We start from the raw sequence: 25,217 nt of genomic DNA on the forward strand, positions 1-25,217 counted from the left end.
CCGCTGCTCCGGCCGCCCGCTGCCCGCCCCGACCTCCCCGCGCGCGGCGCCGGCCAGCCGTGAGGTGCGATTGCCCTGAGAGGCCTTGGGGCTGGAGCCAGCACCAGCCTGCGCTGCCTCCACCCCTCCCCGCTCAAGTTGACTTCCTCTGGTTAACTAACCCGCAAATTAGCAAAGGGGTGCGCAGCCACGGGCGCGCACTTTTCACCCTCATAGCCCAGGGGCGCGCGCGGACTTTGTGTTAACCATTTTACGCCAGGCGCGCCCTGGCACTCCACCCCAAGGATTCTCCCAAACACTTTCCCACTGAATTCTGATTCCCTGGGGGCGGGACCCAAGAAGGAGGTAGAGTCTGATTTCGCACCTCGCGGGGGCACTGGGACCACCCTCAATCTGGCCCCGCCCCGCCCCGCCCCGCCCCCTCCCGGCGGCCGCTGGGAGCCCGGCGCCGGGCGAGCTCAGCTTTACTTTCTAAGGAACCGCAGTAGTCGCAGGGCACATCCCGCCTGCGCGCCTCCTCGGCCAGCCCCTCTCGGGAAAGATGGGCACGGGGGCGCTGTCGGCCCACGCCCCAGCAGGATGGCACCCTTCAGCGCTTGCTTCCGCCAAAGGTGTGGGGGGCCCAGGCGCAGCGACAGTCGCTGCAGGCGCCGCCGCCCTGGGGAAGAGAAGACGCGCCCTCCCGGTGGCGGCGGCAGACCGGGTCCCGCCACGGAGCATGCCCAGAGGCTGCGGGGTGCGGCGCAGTCCACTCGCCCGCTTTTCCCCGCCGGAGGCTGGAGCTAGAGGCGGGCTGGGAGAACGGAGAAAGGCGGGGGTGGAGGGTGGAGGTACCGGCGCTAGGCTTGCAGACCGCACCGCGGTGAGGGCCGCGCCCTAGGGAGGGGGCTGTGTGCTGAACGCACCTCAAGGCCTCTTGGCTGGGCCCTTTACCCAAGCGAAGCCTCCCGGAGGGCCGCGCGGACCTGATACCTCCCAGTCCACGCGGAAGTTGCCAAGTGACCCTGAGAAGGAGCTCCTGACATCCTCAAAAACAGATAGACGGGCCGAGAAGGAGCTCAAGTGACCAGTGGTCAGGCCCTGTCATTTCCTTTCCACCTTCTCCCTTGCCGCTTCCTCTCCCTTCACCGCGCCCTGGTATCCTCTTGCAAGTTCAGGCAGTGGGTGGAACCTGTTGCTTTTGCTCACGTTTCCTTCCCCTTCCCAGCGGCACTGAGGATGACCTCAGCGAGGTGTGTGTATGGCTAGGAGAGGGAGTGTGAGCAGGGACTGTTATCTAACGTGGAGGTCAGGAAGTGGGGTGGAGATCTATCCTGAAGGTGGGGCCAGACATCCCTTCCTACGGAACGGATCCAGGAGTTTGTAAAGGAGAGAGAAAGGCGGTCCTGAGCGGTGGTGCCCCTAGTACCTTGGCTGGCTTTGCTTACTTGATTATTTTCTTCCAGGGAATTCAATTAAAAAAAAAAAATCTGTGGGAAAATTCTCAAGACCATACACGGGCTACCAGAACTTGCCGGTCCTTTTTTAGGAAGAAGTTTCAATGAAGTGAAACTATTCCCTTGGATAATGTAGATGGACTACAGAATACCTTTTAAGGACTAAACATTTCCTCTGAACAGTCTTGCCCTGTAAGAAGTTAGCTAGGAAATGAAATGCCTCCTCTGCGGTGAGAACGGAAGAGTGCTAAACTCCACAATGAAATGGAGAGTTTCCTTGGACTACCAGATTTAGGCCTGTAACTAATTTATTCCAGCAGGGCTAGTCTGGATCAAACCCCAGCCCTTGCTTGGCACCCTCCAAATGGAGGAGCAGAGGCATGCTTGAGATTCCTGGGTAGGGAGTGGCTGCCACCCGGCCAGCAGGGCTCTTGTAGGGGACTTGGTGCAGAGACCCTTTGTCTAAGTGATTTCCTCTTTGGTAAGTTCCTGGCCAGGAAATATTATCACACCTTTTTAACTTGTCTGGAAGCAGCAATCCTGTGAATAACAGGAAAAGAGGCCTCTGGTCTGTCCAGCGCTAGAGTCGAAAGGGACTGGTTAGGACTTAAAATACAATTCATATGAACATCTGTAAACAACCTGCTTGGTGCCTCAAATATGTTTTGATGTGAGGTTGCAGTCCGAGTACTGGCTGCCACTGAGAGGTATGGAGGTGGCCCTGTGTTCTGTGCCTTAGATGGGAAATATTGCTCAGAAGATCACCATGGGACATGACAAGGCTACCTAAAGGGCTGGAGAAGTGGCTTAGTGAGTAAAGTGCCTTCTGTAGAAGCCAGGATCTGGGTGCTACCTGTAACCCCAATAAGCTAGGAATGGCCACAGAGACGGGAGGATCCCAGATAGAGGGAATAAGGCTACCTCAAGTTGCAAGCCCCTAGGTTCAGAGAGGGAGAGACCCTATCTCAAGAAAAAAATCTCAACATACGCTGAAGGCAAATCTGGCCTCCCACGTTTCTGCACGGGCAGGTATACCTACATGCGTATGTATACACACGTGCATACAGTACACAAGCATACACAGAGCTACATACTCTGGGCAGATGCAGGTAAACAGATATGGATCAGCTGGGGTGACAGGAGCACCACGGTGACGGCCCAGTTTTTAAGCACCAGGACCTCCCGAGCCGCACAGCTGGCACACTAACACCTCAGCTGCTTGGTGATCAGGAAATGTAAAACGAAGCCTAAACGAAACATTTGGCAAGGTAAGTGCACTGCCAGGAATGCATGGCGTTTCAAAACCAACTGCAAACATCTCGGCATTATCTGTATTTTCACATTGTTTCCTGACCAGACGATCTGGATCCGATGGGAAGTGCCAAGTCTCCTTTTCCTCCACGAACCATGGTAAGTGCTTGGCCAGCCTGGTTACCATTCTGTTTCCAGGCTTCCCTCCAGTCCCCTGCCAAGAACACTCCCACTTCGGAACAGGAAGACCTACCAACTTGAGGGCTGCAGTAGTGAGCGGCTAGGGCCAGCAGGATGCTGAAAATGATTTGCAAAAATGATCCAAAAGTCCAGACTTCTTCCTCTTTAGGGAAGCTTCTCTCCAGTTAGTTTGCTGCTTTCTTCCTTAGATCTATGCCCCCAAACCACTGTGAATCAGACATCAGAAATGTAGGGCAAGAGGAGAGGCCTATTTCCAGAATCTTCCCTGTCAATCCAGTGTTGTCATTTCTGCCTAGATTAAGAGTCCCTTTTGAGCACCAACTGCCCTCACACCAAGTACTACACTCTGAAGGGTCCTGACCATTGCAGACAGCCAAGCGTAGCCTCCCTAGGAACGCAGCTCTCTCTCCCTGACCGCCTGAACTCCACAAGGGTTCCATCACTACCTCCAACTTCTCTGAACAACTTTTTCATTCTTTATCATAAATCTCAGCCAACAAATCACTTCCTCCTGGAAGGTTTGGGTGCTTCCTGCTCCCCTAGGTCAGAGGACAGTCCTCTGATCCCGTGGCATCCACTGTACTGTGAGATATACTATCAGTGCTGCTGTTTAATCAGCCTCCCTAGTAGCCTCAGAGCAAGAATTACATTTTGTATTAGAACTCCGGTCACACATCTATATAAAAACAAATATGTTTCGTGAAACCCTTATTTTGTGAGTATCCTATTCTAGGGTGCTAGAGGTGTAGTTCAGTGGTTAGAAGGATGATCCAGCATACCAGAGGCCCTGAGTTCGATCCCCCGAACAGCCTGAAACCAGGCAGTGATAAAGGCTCAGACGATCCAAAGGAGGAAGCCTGAGTTTCAGGTCTTCAGGCTTATCCTCGGCCTCAACCATCTGGGTTCCAGTCTCAAAAAACTTTGTTCTAACTCATGTGAAACAAAATGTAGCTATATCTTTATACCTTACTATGGTGATTTGAAAATCCTTGAGTGGAGTGGGATTCTGGGGTGGGAAAGAAAATACTCTGAACAGTGAGGCTATGAAAGGAGTAAAGGCTTGACAGACCTTTGTCTCAGTTATTAATATGTTCTAACTTTCATTTGGTCCTCAAGATTTCTGTGAGGAAACTATTTCCCTACCCATTTGCACGGGAAGAGGTCAAGGATGGCGATATTAAGTAATTTGCCCAATGTCACAAACTTGTAAAGTAGGCGCTGAGCCAGGACTTGACATTGGGTAGTTTGGGTTTAGAATTTCTATTCTGATTCTCTCATCTACAAGGTCAGTAGATCTTGGCCCCATGTGAGTCAACTTACTCAGGGGAAAATGTCAGAAAGGGTCTCCTTGCAGAATCCTCAGGCTAGCTCTTGTCTCCTACTTGGAATCCCTGTGTGAACAGTATTTATGTCTGTGCTTGGCCTCTTAGTTGTAAAAGGAAGAGTATAGGGGGGCTGGAGAGATGTGTTTCTTTTTCAGCATCCACGTGGTTGCTCACAGTATCTTAAACTCCAGACACCCACTTCTGGCCTTCAAGAGCACGTTTTGTCTGAGGTACACACACACACACACACACACACACACACACACACACACACACATATATATGTATATATATATATGCAGGCAAAACATTTATACAAATAAACAAAAAAATGTTGACGGGTGGAGCTGGAAAATGGCTCAGTGGTTAAGAGCTCTGGATGTTCTTTTGGAGGTCCTGAGTTCAATTTCCAGCACCCACATAGTAGCTCAGGGTCATTTATAACGGGGTCTGATGCCCTCTTCTGTCATGAAGGCATACATTCAAATAGAGCACTTGTGTACATAATAAAATAATCTTTTTTTTTTTTTCTTAAATGTTGCCAGGTAGTGATCCCAGCAGGCAGATCTCTGAGTTTGGGGCCATCCTGGTCTATGGAGCAAGTTCCAGGACAGCCAGAGCTACACAGAGAAACCCTGCCTTGAAAAACAAACAAACAAGTTTTAAAGGAAAAGTATAGACATTTTAGGAAAGGAAATATGTTGCTGCCGCTAAGGCTAATGTGTCAAGTCCCCCTCACCCCCTGCCCCAGGCAAAATCCCTTTAAGGTCGGCTTGTGTATTTATTTGTCTCAGGGAGGAAACTGGATCCACAATAAAACAGTGGCTGAGATGGCTATGTCCCTCAGGGCTAGTGCTGTTTCCAGGATTTTGATTTGTGAAGGCAGTGTCTGAGAAAGCACCTGCTTGAAATACACGTGTTTTAATGGGTGTGATTGGGGAAGGATTATTTGCAAAAGATTCTCCAAGCTAGTTCTGAAATAGCCCTGACGCTGAACTCCTTTACTTTGTGACTGGTATACTAACAAGGAGTTGGCTGGCAAAGGGTTTGTTCCATCTTTATTGTGTGAATTCCATGCAAGTCACACACTGGACACAGATGTTCTGCTGTTTCATCACCTGTATGTAGCTCTGGGGATATTGAACAGCTCTGTAGGACGAAGTGTCCTAGATGTAGAACATCTGGGCCTTGTTTCCAGCCCAGTCTCTAAACAACTTTATGACCACAGTGTGCAGATGAAAGGGGCGGACTGTCTGTCGAAGGCATTTGGCAAGTAGCAGGGGTTGGTTAAATGTCTGGAAGAAAACCAGCTTCTTCCAGTCTAGAGACCCTATGGATTTCATCCTAGAAAAAATGGGAAGTAGGATGCAGAAATGTCTCTCAGTCTTTCAATCACTTCCTTTATCAAAAGATGCCATGTTTCTGCCCTACCCCTACCCCTTTGCCCCTCATTGTGACAGGCAGCAGGCTGGAGAGCTGGCCCTAAAGTCATGACAGCTGGAGAGTTGGCCCCCAGGAGAGTGGGCCTTGCACCTCACCCATGCAGCACAGGTGAGCTGGCCATGAGAACACAGAGAGCAGGAGAGCTGACTGGGTCCTTGCTGGCTGCAGCATTAGGTGAATTAGCCCCTGTGGTGCTGAAGAGCTCACTATGGTGTTGCAGGCTCAGGACAGCGGGCAGGTTGACCAACTCAGCTACCTCCCAGGCTTAGATCCAGGGCTCTGAGTTGACCTACCCCAACATCTACCCCCCATGTATGATCTGCTGGAGCACCAAAAGGGTCAGTTGTGAAGATCCAAATCTACAGGATCTCCATGACACTGGGCAACGACAGGTTATCCAAGAGGAGCCCCAGTGAAAATGCAGTATTGATGATATAGCAGAAGTCAGAGGCCTCCAAACAAACCAGTGACTCATTGCAATGAACATTTGCAAGTAAAGATGTGTGGACAAAAGGGTATACTCTGTGACACACCACGGCTTCTACAACAAGAATTTTTTTATTCTATTTTATTTTCCTTGGGGGGGGGTGTTGCAAGAGCAAAGGATGATTTGAAGGGAACAGGGAGATGAGTGGGATTGGGGTACAATATGTGAAATTCACAAAGAATCAATAAAGTTTTTAAAAAGATACCAAGTTCATTTCCTGTATTAATATATATATATACATATATATATATGTATGTCTGCTAACTGGTGTACATATACATTAACAGGTGTACTGCTAGCAGGTTCTCTTGTGTACATGGAACCGCCACTGAGTCAATTTTCACTTTGTAACTTTTCTGCATATACATTATAGAGATGGATTGTTAGTATATCTAAGACTATATTTTCTCTCCCCCCATTGATAGTGCTATATTTTAATAGAAATGTCTATTTAAAAGTCCTCTCGGGCCAACAAGAGATGGCTCATCAGGTATAGGGATTTTCTGTGTAAGCCGGACAACCTGTGTTGACTCCTGTAGAGGTGGAAGGAGAGAACCAACTCCATAAAGTTGTCCTCTGACTTCCACACATATATCATGGCACTCTCCCACTCACCTCACAGCAATAATTAGAGTAAATAAAGGAAATAGGAAAACATCTTAGAGGTTTTGATTTTTCCATCAGATGATGTGATTGTACAGTATACACTCTCCAAGGACTACAGCTAGCCCAAATAATGCTTACAAAATAGACCCAGTCACGGGTTTTCCGAACCTGACCCCAGGACCCCGAGACTAACGGCTTTGATATTTACAGGAATGGGGGACAATGTACGTTCATGATGAAGATTACCCTGCATGGTTTGTAGGCATTAGGGCAGCAAAGATAGTGTTTGTTTTTGTTTTTTTTTTTTTTATCAGAGAAAGGTCACATAGCGATGTCCATCGGGCCCACACCTGTACAGTAGATCCTATGGGTGGGACCCTTTGACACTATGCCTACAGAGGGCAATGTGAGCTGTGCCCTCCAGGAACGTGCAGTGCACAATATGAACGGCAGTATCCAGAGGCCACGCTGGGATTCCATTATGCTTCCATCTTGCTCTCCTTTGACAAGAACAAGAAAGGGAGCGTGCTAAACTTCTAATAAGGTCATACCTTAGATGGAAACAACTATGTCAACTGCTCAAACTTTCCTCTTGTGGGAGTTTTCTGTCATCTTCCACATTCTTAAACAACCTGGGCTAATGTTTTTGAGCTTTGCTGGAAAGTATAACTCAAAAGATCATTAAGGACGATCCAGGGACAGCTACAGGTGCACTCACTCCAAGGCCTCACAGTAGCCTCCTAGTGATAGGCTCAGAACCTGTATCATTTGACCCCAGTTAGTGAAAAGCTGCCTTGGAGGCCCTATGTCTTGTGTTTTTGTCTTGTGCTTGCCAAAGGGCATCTTTGTGGGAGGCTTGGAGATGTGAGAATTCTGTTCTGGTCACTCCGTGATATGACTTGGCTGGTGCCATTGCCAATGCCATACACAGGGACACAGCTTGTGGAACAGGAAGGCGCTTTTCCAAGAGCATTAGCCCTGGCTCTGAACAGTCCCGCATTCGTGGACAAGGCGGTCCATGCAGCTCTCTGGCCCAATAGCATTCTTGTGAAATGGAAACTGTATGAAACTGTCTGAGCCTAGAAACTGCTAAGGCTTCATCCATATGCTCACTCATTTACGCAGATACCTGCAAGAATCAGGCAATGCACGGAATGGACACTAGGGGCAGCAGAGAGGGCCAGGGCACTCATGCATCTTTGTTAAGTTCAAATTCAAATCCAAACGCAGCTTCGCAGCTTCTTTCTTTACCCTTCTCTGTACCATCCCTTGAACTTCACAGTTCTTACCGCTAGCCACCCACAATTTAAGTCTGCAGTCAGAGCCGAAGAAGTGGCATCTTATAAGTCTTGTGTGGATGGTCCTCCTCCGTCCCTGCTATCCTGTATGGATGGATGGTCCATCATTATCCCTGCTGTCTCATGCAGATGGAGGTCCTGCTCCATCCCTGCTGTCTCTCCTAGAGATCCTGCCTCATCCCTGCTATCCTGTCCTAACTGAACACTAACTTTTCACATTCCACGTGCCCCAGCCAAAGTAAAAGGTAATGGTCAAGGTTTAAGTAAACTTTGCGAAAGATGTTCATTTTATCCAAATCCACCCAAAGCTTCTTCAGAGGAAGGTATGTACATTTGGTGGCATTGCTCTGTAAGTTGAAAGATGATTACTCTAAACAAATTCCAGAATATTCCAACAAAAGTGGCTCAATGAAAGCAGCATGTGGTAAACTTGAAAATCACAGAAAAGATAAGAGACTTCTAATGGGTGGAGTAATAGATTAATTCACAAAAGTCACAAGCAAAAGTATAATTACTTCTTTTTTGTCAGAAAAGGTCTCACATGTAACAGTCCCAGGCTGGCCTCAAACTCACAGAGATCCACTTTCCTCACAGTGTTGGGGATAGAGGCATGGAGCACCATGCCAGACAATAGTTACTTTATTAAAACAAATAACAGAGGGTGGAGAGATGTCTTAGTAGTTAAGAGGACATGGGTTTGAGTCTTAGCACTCACAATGGTGCCTCCCAACCCTCTGTCCTAGCGAACCTGATGCACTCTTCTGATCTCCAGGGGCACTGCACATATGTGGTACACAGATCCATGAACTAGCAAAACACCTAAATGCATGAAAAAGCAAACCAATAAAAAGCTAATATAAAATCTGGATTGGAGTTAGTCAAATAATAGCATTATGAAGCTCTGGGTTTGCTCCCTCGTACAAAAGAAAAAAAAAGACAGAAAGACGAAAGAAGAAAACGGAATGAGGGAATTCATCTATTTTCCGCAGGAAGCTGACTAAGAGGAAAAGGTCAAAAAGAGCAATATCTTAAAAGCTTATGTATTTTTAATGGAAAATTGATTCTATGCAAATATGCCACAGAGTTGGCATTTTAACTTTCCAGGCTAAAAGCTAACGAAAAAGGTAAAGAAAAACATTTAAGTGAAAATCTTTTCATCTTTCTTCTATAATGCTAAGGTTTGGGGTTTCACGAGGGCAAATCCTATACCTTGATAACATTCTACTCTGTTGTTCATGGTACAAATATGGAAGCCACTCTGGCCCCTCCCTTCCGCTCACAGCACCAAATGGAATTACATGAGCTACTTTTGCTTTAAGGAGGCCTGGATGCCTCCCCAGCTGCTATGCATGCTTGGCCACAGGACTCACAGGTCTCTTCGAGGACAAAGTCTATTCTGTGCCCCAGTAGAAGCAGATTTGTGATTATACCATCCACTTATCATCTCCTCCCTTACTGTCTCTCGGCAGATGGCCTGCGCCCAACCCCTGCAGAACCTGACATTAAGACTCCAAGACAAAGGCTGGGCATAATCCCAGCACTCGGGAGGCAGAGACAGGCCAGTCTCACGAGGTTGAGGCCAGCTTGGTCTACACAACAAATACCAGGACAGCCACAGAGTGAGACACAGTCTCTCAGTCTCACTCTCTATCTCTCTCTCTCTCTCTCTCTCTCTCTCTCTCTCTCTCTCTCTCTCTCTCCACATACACAGACACTAAGACAAAAGTAATGTATCATGTATGTCTGTATGCATGTGTGTGTGTGCACTGTGCATGCTTATATCAAGGCCAGAGGTCAACTTCCAGTATTTTCTATTGCTCTACACTTTAGTTTTCGAGACAGTCACTGTTCTGACTAGACTGGTTGGCCAGGGAAGCCTTTGATCTCCCTGTTTTCCACAAACCATCCCCGAAGCATTGGGTCTACATATACCCGCAGTCTGGGCAATTTTAAGTGTGTTCTGAGGATCTGAACTCAAGTCCTCATGTTTGTCCAGCAAGCTCTTTACCTTTGGATCTAGCTTCCCAGCCCATGCCACCCCACCTCCATTTTCCTTGATATTTGACCGTTTTGACCAGTGGGTTTGCTTAGAGACAAGTTCTTGGACTTGGGTATTCTTATAAATATATTTTTCTATGTCTAACTTTTAAAATTTAGTGTACAATGTTAATGACTTTTTAAAATATCAGAAAAATACTCCTTATAAAGTTATTCCACGAGAGAAACCCATAAACAAAGAATTTAGAAGAGAGAGGCATTATCATTTAGAACAGTCTCTAGCATCATTAGTACCAGCGAGCAGAAACAGCTGCAGACGTATTATGGGCTTTGTTAATTGTTACTGATTATATTTTAAAAATTACACTAATAGCCAATGGCCTATATATGATTTCTGGAGACCTTTACATTGTACTCTACTGTAACAGGTTCACTGATGCTCAATTATTATGTGAATATCTGCTGACTACGAAGAATCCCTTTATTAGGATATGCATCTGCATTCCACTTCTCTTTCAACTACACCTACATTAGAACCTTCACAGGGAAGTTCTCAAACAGCCGGCTATGTGCATGCAGCAGAGCCTGGGTGACTTGTGACCTCCTGCTCTGTTGCACTGGAGCTAACGACTCACAGTAACCTTCAAGAAGAAGTGCAGATTAAAACAAGGGATGGTGTTGAACTCTCTGAGAAATGCTGCCACTGTGCCCTGCCCTTGAAGGCATGGCTGAGTGTGGTAGGAGCTAGGAGGCTGAGAAGCAGACATCCATGTACTGGCTAGAAAGCCCTAATGAACGCTCGGGCTTCCCAAACCCCACCAAAGCCATTCTCCTCCCTTCGCTTAGTCCAGGAATAGGACAGCATCCACTTCTCACACTTTCCCAGTGAAATATGTTGTGATAGGAGTTTCTCACTAATCTATTCCAAGTGGCAAATCTATTATAAGAAAAGACGGCAACCATGATTTGATTTGATAATCCCAGAAACCAAATATTTGGTTAGCCAGTTTTCTTTAATAATTAATCAATTTTTAAAATTAAAAAGGATCATTTTCCCTTCCTTGTCAGAGAATGAATTCAAAACAAAACGAGTCTCTGAATATGCTGCTTTTTAAATAGAGGCAAGTTTGGATTGTTCCAGAATATATAAAGAGTCTACTTTCTAGAACTTTCTTTGTATAGTTATATTCCTCAACTCAAACCATTCTCTCATGCACCATGGAGCAGTTGGAGCTCTGAGCCACATGGATCCAAACAGCAGTTAGGCCAAGACCTGTACTCCACTGCTGAGGTCCTGCTGTATCATAGTCTGTATTACAGTTTTCTTTAAGCTGGCTCATTTTATAATTAAACTCAGAGCTGGGTGTGGTGGTGCGCACCTTTAATAACAGCACTTGGGATGCAGAGGCCGGAGAATCTCTGAGAATTCTAAGCCAGCCTATTCTACAAAGATAGTTCCAGGATTGCTAGTTACACAGGGAAGCCTTGTCTCAACCCCCAAAACTGCCCCCCTTCCAATAAACTTACTCAAAAGAAAACCTTTATATAACTGTTATCAATAGAATACAAATATCTTTTTGCTAAAGGAGAAATGGCATGCAGGCTCTTTATTTCATCAATTTTAAGCCACACTTTAGACATTAAGTATCTTGCAATTGATGGCATCTTGCCATTGTTATTACTTTTTTAAAGATTTATTATATATATATATATATATATGAGTACACTGTAGCTGTCCTCATACACAACAGAAGAGGGCATTGGATCTCATTACAGATGGTTGTGAGCCACCATGTGGTTGCTGGAAATTGAACTCAGGACCTCTGGAAGAGCAGTCAGTGCTCTTAACCACTAAGCCATCTCCCCAGCCCTGCCATTGTTTTATTACAGTGCTAGACTTAGATCTAATACTGAACTACAGCTCTTGAAATTATGATCGATAAATAGAAATGTTGTCCAGCAGTGCTGGGGATTAAGCCTAAGGCCTCACACACTCTTCAAGTTCTCTGCCTGTAGGGCACCTCCCAACCCAGGCCACTGCTGTTCTGTTTTCAAAATTTGGTGTATGTGGGACAAGGAGTAGCGTGGGTAAGTGCATGTGAATGTCAGTGCCACAGAGGCCAGAAGATGGTGGTGTTAGACCCCATGAGGCTAGAATTATAGGCAGTAGTGAGCTGCTTGAAGTGCATGCTGGGATTTGAGCTGAGGTCCTTGGGAAGAGCAATATGTGTTCTTCACCACGGGGCCACCTTTCCAGCTCCATTGCTTTTCTTAATGGCACCTAAAATAATGACATCCTTTACGTATCAGTAACACATTAGACTTGATGAAACGGTGAATTTTACATAAGCAGTATTATTAACAACCTTTTATAAATAAATGGGCAAACATATCACTTGAGAAACACAACCCGTTAAGCAGAAGCATCGACACAGGCTCTCTTGCTGGATTATCACTGACCAAGATAAGAATTCACATCTCTGGCACAATCTGCCAGCTTTTAGATTAACCCATGCTAAAACTCTGAGCTTATGTGATGATGTGGGTGGACAGCTCTGAACACGTGTAACCATTTCATGTTACAGTTCTGTTTACATGCAGTGCCAGGTATGGTAGCACAAGCCTGTGATCCCAGCCTTTGGGAGATAGAAGCAGGAAGACCAGGAAGGAGTTCAAGGCCAGGCTCGGCTGCATATTGAGTTCAAAGTAACTTGGGTTCTAAGAGATGCTGTCTCATTATAAAGTGTATGCCACTATACTTTGCAGTTTCGGAAAGTGACATTTCAGTATGTGTGTGGGTTTGCTTTTAGCTTCTACCACTCGTGGCCCAGAGTTCAGTTACAGCTTGGAGCATCTGTGATCACACCTGAGCATTCGTGCCTGATTTATGAGGCTGGGTAAGGCTGGCTAACACAGCACTACCTACCTTTGTTTTATCCTAAATAATATTCTCTGTGAAATCACGTTTGATGCACTAATTCCTCTTTCCAAAGTATGTCTGTATTTATGTATGTATGTGTATATATGTATGAATATGAATAGAAGACTATCAAAACACACATCGAGTATCCTTAACGACATGAGTGTGCATCATCCTGTAGAACATGATCATTGGTTGAAACACCAAACGGGAAGGATTTAGCAGGGACAACTGGTTGGTAGCTGGGTCATCCTGTGGCTGAAGCAGAATGACAAAAGGTAGAAGATGGAGAGTCAGCAGGTCCTTGCATGGGAAGCTACAGCCTCAAGGAGATAACATAGTATGCATTCACACATTCTTATGGTTATTTTGTTGTTTATTTATCCAGATGCCTATGTGTCAGGCACCGGATTCTGGAGAGAGAATTGAAAGAGGCCAGAGAACTCAGAGAACTAGGAAGGAAAAAGGATGCCAGCAATTACCATCAACAGGGATGTCAACCATTAGAGCCAATGAGGATGCCAGGGACTACAGTCAGGGTTCTAAGCCTCAGGGCAGGCATTATCAAAGAGTGCTGTATACAAAAATGCCAGAGAGGCATTAAACTCACTGTGGGTGGTGTAGAGAACCCTCAAAAGAAAGAGATGCTTGAACTGAATCTTGAAGTAAGCTAAGGTTGCCGAAGCCCTCCCACATTCAGTGACCAGGGGAAGAGGTAACAGAGGCCTACCGTCTGTAAGTTCTCCAACAATTCAGAGGGATCTGCTCTACTTCAGCCTCTTTATACTATTTCTGTGCCTTCAAAAGGGTCTTTTAAAACATTTTTTAAATATGGGAACACTTGCAGGATGAGCTCCACGTAGCTCTCTCCCAACCTCGGCAACTCCAGTGCAATCCTTTTCCCCAGAGCCCCCACCTCACTCTCCCCACTGGGTTATTTGCAAGGGAGTTCCAAATAATGCCATTTTAAGACACTGATTTTCCATCTTCTCAGCCCAAACCCATGTTGCAATGGAAGTAGCACGGATCTTGCTCTATAACTCATTAACCGAAAAGTAACCAACACCAAGGCCAATTCCACTCTAGTAGAATTTAAAAATAAGAGAATATTAATGTGATTAGGAGTAATTTCCAGAAAGGAATAAAAGAGAGTAATTCATACATAATGTTAATCTATCAAATTCCTATCACACGAATTAAATTAATTAAATATGTGGTTAGAAATCAAAGGAATTTTAATGTTTCTAAATGCACAAACTGTCAAAGAATTAATCATTGAAATAACTATTAGACTAAGGACAAACAAACAAAAAAACCAAGAGTAGAAAGAGTACCGAGCAGAGGGTAGGGTGGGAAGTATATTGAATGCCGGTTGGAACGTACCAGCCATTTAGAAGCGATCGCATGGATTCCTCCCATGGGTAGTACTTGCTGTGTGCCACCTGTGCGCCAGGCTTACTCTGCACTCAAGCAGAGGGCTCCTTGGCAAAGCATCTTAGCTCCTTAAAGAGGTAAGCGGCTGCCTCCACCTGACTCAGTCGGAACCTCACCCAAATTCTATCGTAAACACTCGAGAAATGGAAGCGACTGGAAGGGGTTCAAAGAAATGGAACAGAAGATAATTAGACGAGATTGATTTTAGCAGAAAGATCAGAGAAACCAAAGGCAGGGAACTTGGCCAAGCCAGGGATAAGAAAAATGAGCTATCTGAGGTTCAGTGTGACTGCAGGGTAATACCAGGCAGGGTAGCCAAGGGCGTGCTGCCCACCTGGTGCCGGGTTGTACCACAGCCTCTTCCGTGTGCTCTGATGCTCTGCAGGCTGCCACCTAAGGGCTGCCTTGTACAAGAATTCAGACAGACAGACAGACAGAAAGACAGACAGAGACACAGTCAGACAGAAAGAGACAGAGACAGGCAGAGAGAGATAGACAGAGACAAAGACAGAGACGTGATGGTAACCCTGGCATCTGGGAAGCTGAGGCAGGAGGATCAGGATTTCAGGGCTAGCCTCAGCTACATAATGAGTTTCAGACCAACCTGGACAAAGTGAGCCATTGTCTCAAAAACCACACATGACATACATGGTTGGAGATGTAGCTCAGTGACAGAGCACTTGCTTGGATTCCCAAGTCCCTGGGTCAAATCCTCAGCACTGAACACCCATCATACAGAAAAAGAGTTTGTCCAAAGTGAGCCAGAACGAGGTGTATCATTGCCCTTTGTCTTAGTTAGGGTTATGATTGCTATGAGGAAATACCATGACCAGAAGCAAGCTGGAAAGGATCTCATTGGGTTTACACATTCACATTGGAGGCAGAAGCTGCTGCACAGGCTGTGGAGGAGTGTTGCTTACTGGCTTGCTCCCTCTAGCTTGCTAGGCCTACTTTCTTATAGAACCCAGGACCTCCAGCCTAGGGATGGCCACACCCACAATGGGCTGTACCCCGCCCCCAATAGATTACTAATTAAGAAAATGCCCCGCAGAAGAATGCCACCCATGTTGCAAACAGGGTTCAGAAAAATGGATAGGTAAGTCTCTACAACACACCCAGATGATGAAGTAGGAGACGCCTCTATTCTGCCTGATGTCCAACAATGCAGTGTCTGAGGGCATTCCACTGGCTATCCCACACTTTGAAGGGCAGTCAGTATTCTTGCTGTTAACCGTGGGTGGTAGCATCCCCCACAAAGGGCCTTTCTGTGAAAGGGGGCAGCACAGAGGGCTGCATTTGACCCCTTCCTGATGTGATGAGCTCAGAGGCCTTGTGGACAGGCGTCCCTAATCTAGGACATAGAGTTCTGCCACAGCTATTTCAGACTTAAGTCCAAGCTCCCAGAACCAAGCCAGAATTGGCTTTGCCTCCTTGCTCCTGGATCCCACACCAGCAATACTTTACCATTTTTGGTAACTTGGACAGGCCAAGAGTTTGAATTATGTTCTTTAGTAATTTTAATGGTGAGGATTGGTACTTCCGTATTTCAATGAACAAAAGGCCCTGAGCTTATGCAGAGAAGGCAGGCCATTTAAAATGCTCTAATTTGGAGTTCTGTTTTTTGGGGGCTTTTTTTTTTTGACTAGTAAGATCTCAAGGAGACATAAAATTAAGTAAGGAATCTGGATTTTTTTCACTGGACAGGATGTCTTTGTGTAGCCCTGGCTATCCTGGAACTTAATAGTTTTTTATAAATATAAAATGTTCCATAAGTGCTAGGTAAGGCTAAAATGTCTAACATCTATGTGAAACATGCATCTTGGTGGAGACACAGTACCCACCACAGTATCCACCAAGTAACTAGCATCTGAAAAATTATTGTTGTAACATCAAAACCCCCCTTCTCTCTTGCTTGCTCTCTCACTCTAAGAAGTTCAGATCGTATGGGAAAAATATGTGATTTTAAGTAAAAGTGGTCTTGGATCTTTAAATTGGTTGGCCATATTCTCTAGTTTCACACCTTGCCTTTCCCTTCATTCAACAGCAAACCTTTACTGAGCATTTATAAGCATTGGTTTGCAGCTAAATGCTGGAGGCTCAAACAATAGTCTATCGAGTAGCTCCTTTCCAGAGACTAAAGGACAGGTAGAGAGAAAGGGGTTCAAAGAAAGAAGCAGCCTGATCATGCTGGGAGGGGCAGGGGAGGTGTAGCTGGTTTGGTTTGGTTTGGTTTGGTTTGGTTTGGCTTGGCTTGCAAGAAGCCCTGAGGAACCTGAGAGGGTGTACACATCAGCTTAGGGGCACCTCACAGTCTGAAAGAGTCCTCTGTTAGCATCTAGTTTCTGACAACCAAGATGACCTTTTCGGAATTTTGTTGTGATTAGCCACTAGGTAAAACAAGATTGTTTTGGACATGAAGAGTTTGCTTTCTATGAAACTTAAACCTGGTATCCCTCCCTGCTTTCTTCCTGGCTGGACCATGGGATGTGTCACCTCTTGTAGGGCCACACCCAAGACTCAGAGGTGACAGAACTCTGCATTGTTTAGACACAGGCTTTCACGAAGCCAGGCTAGTCGTGATCTCACTATATAGTCAGATAACCCTTTGCCTCTATGCCCCAAGTCTAGGATTACATTGGTACAATAGCATTCTCAGTCATGAGGTGCTGCGGTTGGAAACCAAGTCTTTGTGCTTTCTAAGTGAGTACTCTACCAACTGAGGCGAATCTCAGCCTTTTCTCTGGGTTTTTACTCCTATATCAGAGCTTGGGTGCTTTTTATGTGTTGTTTGTTTCTTGGTTCTTTGTTGTTGTTATTGTTTTGTTTTGTTTTGTTTTTGAGACAGGGCTCTCTATATAGCCCTGGCAGTCCCCGAACTCTTTATGTAGACTAGGCTGGCTGCTTGACTCTGCCTCCTGAGTGCTGGGAAGGATGCCCAGGCAAGAGGTAGATTGCTGCAATACTTCTGCACCTTGAAAAGTAAGTGTCAGGGATTGAATCTGGGGCCTTGTGCATACTATGCACGTGAGTCTACCACTGAGCCACACCCCTCCTTAGTTACTGGGCTGATGCACTTTTCATGATAATTTTAAAGAAGATAATTTGCCTAGGGGTGAGAAGTGGCCTAATCTTTCTGTTTCTCCTCAGTTTCATTTAGATATGAATTGGTGAGCACTGGACTCCATCCACTTGGGAAGGCAGGTTACTTCCTATCATGACTAATCACCATGCTCAACTCTGAGAGTACAACGGGAGGACCCAGATTTGACTGCAGAGGCACCTGGCACCCAGTGGAAGCACTCACCGACCAACAGACAGACAGACAGACAGACAGACAGACAGACAGACAGACAGACACCTACTTTTTCCCTCCCTCTGGCTCAGCCAGTGGATAGGATGCCTCTCCCAAGGAAGAGAAATGGGTCCTGTGAATCAACAGCTTCCCATTGCTTCGTTGGTCTCTGCATATAGGGATAGTCTAAGAAGTCTGGGGACCACTGGCTTAGGGATGCAGAAGATGCAGCCATAAAAGAGGCAGTTAGGCATCCTCTAAAGTCCCGGAAGCTGAATTGCCTGGGTTGGGGAGATGGAATGTATGCACCTGGAAGCTATTTGCAGGTTTTTAATACCGTAGTAAAATTAGCACTAACATGGCTGCAATCTCTTCAAGATATTTTGATGTTACCTTTTCGGCAGAATAAATGTAGACCTGGTACCTGTTATTCATGTGATTAGACACAGGTTTTTATAAAATGATACAAGCAGGATCACTCCTGTTGACCCTTCGTGGAGGGAAATTACATATTGTTGTTCAGGGAGCACGCGTGATTTCACCTTTCTCAGCAAGCTAGAAGCCAATCAGTTCTCTCTCTGAGGAAGGAACATCTTGAAATGCAGGTGGATGGCAGGGCGAAAGTGCAAAAGGGTCTGGCTGGAAAGATTAAGCTCTAGAATTTGGTGCTACAACCACTCCTTAATGTGAATAGGAAACCAACTGATGTTAAAATGGAAAAAAAAAAAAACAAAAGGAGTTAATTTCAGGGTGTCATGAGAAACAGCTTACATCTACTTAGTTGTGCAGGGGTGTGTGTGTGTGTGTGTGTGTGTGTGTGTGTGTGTGTGTGTGTGTGTGTGTGTGTGTGTTTGAGAAAGAGTCTTTCTGTGTAGTCCTGGCTGGCCTGGAACTCACTCACAGTCATCCACCTGCCTCTCCTTTTCAAGTGCTAGCATTACAGGCCTGTGACACTGAGCCTGACAGTAGCCTTCCTTTTGGAGACAGGAGCCTCTGGAGACCTTCCTACTATGTGTCTCATGCAGGCCACCGTCATCTCTGTTGTGGATGCTGGGATGACTTCCTGGTGAATCACGTTCTTTGATTTCTGTGTTCTTCTGTTCTCTCCCCACTTCACTAGCATTCATTCATTTTACTCAGGGCTGAATGTCTGTGGTCTTATCTCTCCTAGAACTCGGTTTGGAGTATGCAGTCCCAACCTGACTAAGAACTGGCAGGCAGCAAGCCTCCTGCCTCAGCCTCCTGAATACTGGATAAATACTGAATACAGCTAAAAGCTTCCAAATTGATTTTTTTTTTGAGACATGGTTTTACTGTGCATTCCTGACTGTCCTGAATCCTACTATGTAGACGAAGCTATCCTCAAGGGATCTGCATACCTCCTTCCTGAGCACTGGGATTAAAGGTGTAGGCTACTGTGTCTAAACTGATTTTTTATCTGAAAAAATATTTTTAAGGATATTTAGCTGCTTTTTTTGCAGTTCAGTCGTTGCTGCACTCCTGGTCTGCCTCCTACAGTTGCCCATCCCATTCTGCCTCTCAGTTTTAAAGCTTCACGATACTCTGGTAGCTTCCCACTGAACTAAGACACAGTTCTTGACTGAGCTGCCCTTAGGGTTCCAGAGGCTTTTCCAGTAGAGAGCATTTCTGCACCAGGGTAAGCTTGTGTGCATGCCTCTGAGCAACACTGAGATCCAACACCTGAACTCTGCCTCATAAGTGCCAATGAGAAATGTAGCCCAGGCTAGCCTCTGACTTAAAACCCTCCTGCCTTAGCCTCTTGAATGCTGCAGTTTGGCGATAAGGCTGGCCAGCCTGGGCTATGTAGAGACTTTGTTTCAAAAGGAAAGAGAGAGGAAAGAAGGGAGGAGAGAGGGAAGGAAGGAAGGAGGACAGGAGAGTACACACACAGCCTCCCCTCTGTGAACAAGTATTACAATTCCTTCCTCCTTTCTTTTCTTTTTTATTATGTTTTTCTTGTCTAGAAAGTAAATCCTGCTATATGTTTCCTTTCTGCTGTATCATCAGTGACTCGGGGTATGCTTTAATAAGTGTTTTTGATTTAGTTGATACCATTGAGTTATACTGGTTCATTGTTCATAGTAAATGTTTAGATGAGCTGGACATAGTAGCTCACACCTGTAATCCCAGCACTCAGAAGTCCAAGGCAGGAAAGATTACCTCAAGGTCAAGTCCATTTTGGGTTACATAAAGAGATCTAGGCCATGCTAGGCTTCTAGGGTGGTTTAAATGTAATCGACCCCAAAGGCTCCTGGGAGTGTCTGGCCTTGTTGGAGTGGGTGTGGTCTTGTTGGAGGAAGTGTGTCACTGTGGGGGCAGGCCTTGAGGTCTCTTATGCTCAAGCTCCACCCAGTATAGTATCCAGTCTCCTCTTTGCTGTCTTGAATCAAGCGGCAGAACTCCTTGTAACTCCACCACCATGTCTGCCTACACACTGCCATGTTTCCCACAACAAGGATAATGGACTGAACTTCTGAAGCTGTCAGCCAGCTCCAATGAAATGTTTTCTTTTATAAACTCTAAGACAGCTACAGAGGGAGACAGTCTCAAAAAATCTAACCAAACAACCAAATAAATGTTAAGATGAAGCAAAAGGGCATTACCACGTTCATTTTTGTATAAAGCACTGGGAAGAAAATATTCTACTCTGTCTGTTAATAGTGGAGGGAGGGGCTAAGCTGGGTACATCATTACCTCCTCATTAGGTCATAATGGATTGTTTTACTATAATGCCATCAGTTGTGTTGTAAGAAAAGACCTTTGGGTTGGGATTTAGCTCAGTGGTAGAGCGCTTGCTATAGCGCCAAGTTGTCCCCAGCTCCGAAAAAAAAAAAAAAAAAAAAAAAAACAAAAAACAAAAGAAAAGACCTTTGCAGACAAGGCTATAATTTATGTGTTTGTCCTTCCTCACCACTTTAGGGCAGAATGTCTATATCAGTCTATATCAGTGACTATTGCTTATCAGCCAGTTGCATCCCGTTTTCCTTTACTCTTTTTTTAAAATAAACTTTTGCATTTTTCTTTTACTTTATTTTTTATACCTTCACACACGCACACACGCACGCACACACACATGCACATGGACTTCCCCTTCTCAGGTGGAGAGGGAAAGTTAACTTTTGTTGTTCTTTATGGAGCAGTCATCAAAATGAAATGAAACAAACTTTTGTTTCCTATCTGAGTCTGAGATGTAACAGAAGGGGTCCATGGACAAAGCCAGATATAATGGGGGACTGTGAATGTGGGAGAGCACATTGCTGCACTGTTCTTGGACTCTCAAGGTGTGGTCAGCAATCTAGAACTTTCTGGATATGTCCATTTGAGGATCAAATCTCCTTCCTGTCGCTAGTGAGAACTTGGTTGTTTACTCTCTTCCAGTTTGCTTTAGGATTCCAAGCACATCGGGCTATTGGGAGAATTTGATATTGTACACGTAAGACACAGTATAATGAGAATTTAATACACAATAATAATTAATTTTGGTGAGTAAAAGGCAGTCAGCCCAGTGGGGACTCTTACTCCCTCAACTTCTCCCTTCTTCTTTGTGTGCTTTAGCTAATCCAGTCAGATTGTGAAGTTGAGCCTCCACCAATGGGAGGAGCTGCTGTCACCTGACCCATATTCAGGGCTAAAAGGTGGAAGTCATCTTGTCCCTGGTGTTTTTCTAGACTGGTTTGGGTTTTGGTACACCCTTTTTACAAGAATTGCCCTGCTGACCTGTTTCCATTTTGCTTTTGTGTTCCATTGTGCAATACCAAGATTATTCTTTATTTTTAATAGGGAGATGTCTATACTTCACACACACACACACACACACACACACACACACACACACACACACACACACACACACACACAGAACAGAAGAGGGTAGAACCTGGGAGCACTGGAGCTGAAGTTTAGTGTTGGGTTACAGGGCCTATTTCCAAAGTGGGGCTCCTAGACTATCAGCAATGACAGAAAGTTGTAGATATCCTGGCCCCAGTTTTAATCTACATATAGTTATGCAAGGGATGGGGCCATGACCTGATTTTAACGAATGCTTTATGCATCCCTAGAGAGCTAGTTTGTGAATTATTGCAATTATTACAATAGAGAGAAGGAAGTCAGAGTAGTCAGATGCAAGTATGATGAAATGGGAAGGAGGAGGAGGAAGGAGGAGGAGGAAGAGGAAGAAGAAGAGAAAAAGGAGGAGGAGGGAGGAAGAGGAGGGGGAGGTGGAGGAGGTCTGCCCTTCGTGTGATAGTTAATAGAGAAAAATTCTGGAGGTCCTGCCAAGTTGCCAAGCACACATCTCTGGCAACACCCAGAAGCCTTGCTCCAGCAACAATTTCCCATAGGCAGGTATCGGCTTGCCGAAAACATAAAGCACAGACCTGAGTGCATCAGACAAGTGTGTGCTTGTCTCCTAGGTACCCCCAAGGAAGCTGGGCAACAGGCAGAGGTACCGTTGTTCTTGTGCTCCAAGTACAGCTTTATCTGGAAGCTAGACACCGCTCAAGACAGTTCTCCAAGTTTCCCTATCATGGCTGCCTCATGAATGAATAGAATTATCTGCAGAAGTCAAAGCAAACAGCTGGAGATGGGTCCTGAGATTCAGACGAGCTCCTCTGGAGTCTCCAGCTCACCTGCCTAATTCAGGGCCACTTCCTGCTCCTCATTCCAAGTCTTTCTTCTCGTAGTATCTTCCATGAGGTTAAAGGCTCTACAGAACACAGTCCAAAGCCCTGGGAAGCCCAGCAGCTTTAAAGCTACATTTATGTCTCTACCATCATCTCAACAACTAGGTTTTGGTTCTACATAAGCATAAACTTACACTTTTTTATTAAAGAATGAATTTATGGGACTAGAGAGATGTCTCAGTCACCAGAGAACGTGTTGCTTTTGCAGAAGACCCAGGTTTGATTCCCAGCATCCACATGGTGGCTCATAACCATCTGTACCTCCTGTCTCTGGAGATCTGACATCCTCTCTTAATTGCCACTGGCACCAGGATGAATGTAGTGCCCATACAGGTGAAACATTTATACACATGAAATGAAATTTTAAAAAAAATTAAAATTTCATTTGTGTGTTCTGGGAAATATATCTATACTTGCAAAAAGTTTGAAGAGCTACAAGGTCCAGGGCTAACACTGTTTTAAAATTTCATTTTTGTGCATAATGTGGGGGTGCGTGTCCATGCAGGAGTCAAAGGAGTAAACTGAGTGTCTGCCTTGATTGCTTTTTTTTTTTTCTTATGACAGGATCTCTCACTAAGTCAGAAGCTAGCCAGCTAGGTCCTCAGATCTACCTGACTCTGCTCTTCAACATCGGGTTGACAGCTTTCTATGTGGGTGCTGGGCATTGCACTCGGGTTCTTTTGATTTCACAGCTGAGTCCCTAGGCTACTGTTTTGTGATCAAGGTCTAGCAACTCTCTTAGGAACTGTTAGACACTGGGATGCAGCAGACAGGGCCACCTGCACTGGCTCTGTTTCTGACTCCCTCCAGCTGTGTGTTAGGTACCACTATCCTTCCCTCACAGACTCAGACACTAAGGAAGAAGCCTAGAGTCTCACACCTAATTTAAACTCTCAATCTAGGGGACTCTAAATCCAGCCTCTTGATGGAAGAGGTGTTAATCCAGACCAGGAGATCAGCTTCAGGGTGGGAGTGGGGTCATTCATCTTCCCCAGCTGGCGCGTGTGTTCTGTGACAGGTTTTTGGATCATTTGTGCTGCTGAAATGTCTCTTTGCCTTCCAAACATGGCGAAGAGATTGTCTTCCATATAGAAGTATGTCCTATACATCCCTGCTACATATACATACAGGAAAACACTCTGAAAGCAGCCTGAATAAGACAGACAGCACTAACAGCGGCGTTCTGTTCTTAAGAACACGTGTGACTGTGTTAAGAGATTTCTTAGAAAAGCAGCAGCAGTCGGTGTTGAAGTACATGCGAGCATTGCCGTGTACTAAGAAGACGTTCCCCTTAAACACTTTTTACTGGAGTGAACCTCTCACAGAGATGCTAAGATGGCTGGCTTCCTGTTGCTCTTCAAGCACGTAGAATGTTTTCATACCAAAGGAAAAGGTCCTCTTCGTTGTCCCTAAACCCAAATAAGTGGAAGGGAGTTTGCTGTCAGAAAGCCCACAATGAGCCTGGTTAATAACTAGGAATGAGTTTCCTGAGGAACTGAATGTCCTTCCTTAAAGGGTCTGGGAAGAGGAACATGAACCCACCATGGTTCTAAACGTATGCTACAGAGCTGGCTTTCGCTTCCAACCTCATTTCCTCCTCTAAGGGAGATAGATATATTTCTCCAGGTCACAGCGAGAGAGAAAAATGAGTTGCTCATTTACTCTGTAAACAAGGATACCAAGGGCACACTAGCTAAGGAACTTCTCTGCAGTCCTAGAGTAAGTGAAGGGACCGGACATGTAGCCCAGGCCGGCTGAATTACACTTGGTCTTCCTACATCCTTGGAAAGTCCCTTCTGATCTGCGTGTTAGTAGCGAGGAAACTGACACATGCTTCAAATAAATGGCCTTGTGAATCCATACCACTGGTGTGTAACTGAAAGTCACTGTGTGAGATGTCGAAGAAGCTGTACTTTTAAAAGGCCTGAGTTTGTTTACCAAAGATCACAGGGTATAACCTATAGCGATTTCCCAGCTTTTTGGGGGATGAGAGTTTGATTTTCTTGGCTACATGCACACCATATACTCATGTGTGCATGTATATGGTGTGTGTGTGTGTGTGTGTGTGTGTGTGTGTGTGTGCACATGCAGATGCTCTTATGCCATGGTACCCTTGGAAGTGAGTGGACAATCCTTAGGAGTCAGTTCTCTCCTGCCACCTTGTGGGATCCAGGGATCAAAGTCAAATAAGTCATCAGGCCTGCAGACAGCCCGTTGGTCTCTCCTTTCTATATTAGCTTATGAGCTAGGCCCGTAAGCTCAGACACTGCCTAAGTCGTGACTATGAACTTTTTGCCTGGCCAGCAGCATTTGTGGTAGGTAGGTCAAGCTTGGGAGAGTCCTTCATGATTTTAGGGTAGCAAGTCAGAGTCAGACTTTGCCCACCTAGGAACAGCCAGGCAAGAGAAAAGCCCTTGAATGGAACTGGAAAACACTGACAGGAAAAGGCACTGCTGATGAAAAACAGAATCTATCCAAGGAGTCTTTGGGAAGCACTAACAGGTGCATAGGGCACTCATTAGTTAATAAATTGGTTAATAAATTCTTCAGTGACTGCCCAGATATATGAGTATTTTTTTTTACAAGCCATGGAATATGTAAGGAATTTTAATCCAATTTTAAACCTTCCCACCACCAGCTACTGCGCCAAAACTGGCTGGCCTCAGAAGATGAATGGTCCCTGACTTAGCAAAGAGAAAAGGCGACCCCCACACCGTGCAACACACCATCTCTCTTTTAAATTCCTGGGCGGACTTCTCTTTCGGCTGCAGCTGATGAATGGGCCTGGTTAAAAGGCTTGGGACAGGAGATAAAATGACCCTC

General features: G+C 45.5%; 1 protein-coding gene across 2 annotated transcripts in view; it reads right to left on the reverse strand.

The window, feature by feature from the left end:
- LOC116896801 (IQCJ-SCHIP1 readthrough transcript protein) overlaps nt 1-25,217 on the reverse strand; it is a 737,613-nt gene that overhangs the window by 133,457 nt on the left and 578,939 nt on the right. Inside the window, exon 1 of one of the 2 annotated variants that reach the window (XM_032898272.1) lies at nt 162-299. The exons of the other annotated variant lie outside the window; for it this stretch is intronic. The gene's annotated coding sequence lies outside the window, so the exon portion shown is untranslated. Of the gene's footprint in view, nt 1-161; nt 300-25,217 lie in introns of those variants that run through there. 2 annotated transcript variants of the gene reach the window in all.

The sequence above is a fragment of the Rattus rattus genome, chromosome 3 (assembly GCF_011064425.1).
Source record: "Rattus rattus isolate New Zealand chromosome 3, Rrattus_CSIRO_v1, whole genome shotgun sequence".
NCBI lineage: Eukaryota > Metazoa > Chordata > Mammalia > Rodentia > Muridae > Rattus > Rattus rattus.